The sequence below is a fragment of the Phragmites australis genome, chromosome 3, assembly GCF_958298935.1.
Source record: "Phragmites australis chromosome 3, lpPhrAust1.1, whole genome shotgun sequence".
NCBI lineage: Eukaryota > Viridiplantae > Streptophyta > Magnoliopsida > Poales > Poaceae > Phragmites > Phragmites australis.
The window spans coordinates 3,427,502-3,429,799 of NC_084923.1; positions in this window are offsets into that span (position 1 = coordinate 3,427,502).

Genomic DNA, 2,298 nt, shown 5'->3' on the forward strand with positions numbered 1-2,298 from the left:
AGTGAAAAGTGTGGAAGTGTTCGAATTAGGTTTCATAGTGTTCCTAATTTGATCCTATATATTTTAGGCCATGAATTCAGTTGAAATGTGTAGCCCTCTGAATAAGTTTTTCATAGAGTCCAAAATCGTTGAAATAAGACTTCAGGATCAAAAGTTATCGCCATTTTTTGAAGGTCGGCTGTGCTGAATCTGGATATTCCGGGTTAACCCAGATTATCCGGGTTGTCCGGAGTCTCCGGTGAGGTTACAGGGAGAGGTCTCGGTTTGGGCCTTTTTAGTTAACCCGGATACTCCGGGTGAGGTTCCGAGTTTAGGTGCTCGGTTTTGCCTTCTTTAGCTTACCCAGATACTCCGAGTCAGTAAAAAAAATGCTGTAACAACTAGTTTTTGGGGTTTGGTATTTATACCCACTCACCCCCATCATTTGGGGCTCCTGAAAGGGCACGAAAGAAACATTCTCTAGAGCTAAAATAACTCCCTCCCACTCCAATCTAATGTGTGATTTAAGAAGAAAAGTGAGTTGGGTTGAGAGATTGAAAGATTGAGTGCAAATGATCAAATCCTAATCTTGAGCACTTGAGTTTATCGGTAAGAAGTTTGTGAAGCATTTGTTACTCTTGGAGGTGAAGCCTCCTAGCCGGCTAGGTGTTGCCCAGCGAGCTCCCGTGCGTGTGGTGATCCGCGGGAAAGTTTGTGAAGGTTGATCTCGCATCCGTAAAGGAAGAGATAAAGCTAGTGGATTGAAAAAAGTGGTTGAAAGAAACCCGGCTCGTTGGAGCTTTCTCAACAGAGACATAGGATTCATGGTGGTGAATCCGAACTTCGGGAAACAAATCTTTATGTCTCCACTTCGGTTTATTTACATTTGAGTTCTTGCTCAATATTTGTGCATTTTGCTTGATCTACTTGTTCATGTGTATTTGATTATAGGTTCTTCGTGGATCTACTCGAAATCATCATTTGGAATACACAACATCACTTGGTTTGAGTTAGAACTCTTTAGCCGTACTTTAAATTCAGTTTCGAGCTCAGTTCTGTATAGAATCCGGATTTACCTGGAGGTTCTGGAACTGTACAACCCGGAGACTCTGGGTTGACTCAGAGTATCTGGTGAATAGTGTTTTCAACCTCATAAACAGTGTTTTCAGCCTTTTTCAATTATTGGTTTCTTGCATATCTTTTGCTAGAATTGAGTAATTTTTGTCACCTATGATTGTAACTTTCACACTTATTTAGAATGATTGTGCACTAGTTGAGCCTAGCATATTTAAGTTTTTCACTTATGAAAAATCCGTTAGTTTATCCATACGATCCTGTCACGTCCCAAATTCTTAATCACGTATTTAAGCAAAATTATGTTTCTTAAGTATTATACTTAAATTTTGTGTAATGGTAATCTAGAGCGCTAATGCACTTCATTTATAACTATTTAGATAAGACAAAGAAAATTAGGGAAGAAAATAATAGAAAATGCATTGGAAATACTCATTTTTTCTACCATATGGGCCCCACATGTGGCCCCACACCTCACCCACCCCCTCTCTCAAGTGGACAGCACCCCACATGCCCTCTCTCTCTCTCCTCCCTCACTCCACCACGTCCTCACCAAGTGCAGCACACAGCTGCAGCTCTCCCTATCTCTCACTCATCTATCCAATCCATTTTCGTTTTCGTGGAAGAATCGAGTAGTTCTTGAAGTTCTTGGCATTCTTGAGCTTTTTGGAGCAAAAATAGAGTTTTGGTCAAATCTGAACTCTAGAGTCATGTTGGTAGTTGATGAGCAAGTTATAGTACCCTTGGACTATCTCTAACATGTTCTCTTTAGACTTGGAAAAGATCGTAACTCGAATCAACTAAAAATCCACTTGAGAACAGCTTTTTTGTGCTGACTTGGATACTTCGGACTCACCTGGATACTCCGGGTTCAGCAGAATTTGTCCGTTGAATTGTGTTCAAAATTGTTTAGGGTTTAGGGTGTGAATTTGGTTTAGGATCCCTTGGATAGGGCATATACACGTTTGTGTAGCACAGATTTGTAAAATGAGTCAAATCACCCGAGTGGAAAAATCGTGAAGAACCCAAGTCTGTATCACTCGCATTATTCGGACAAACCCGGAGACTCCGTGTAGTTATGTGATCGTGTAGCCGAGAACTTCGTTTAGAGCCTCACTCCGAGTGTCCGGTATATCCCGGATAGTTCGCACCAACTCGGAGGTTGCGAGTCAAGTTAAAATAATGCTAACCGAGAGCCTTCCCCGGAGGATGGCTCGGTTACTCCGAAACCCAGACATTCCGGAT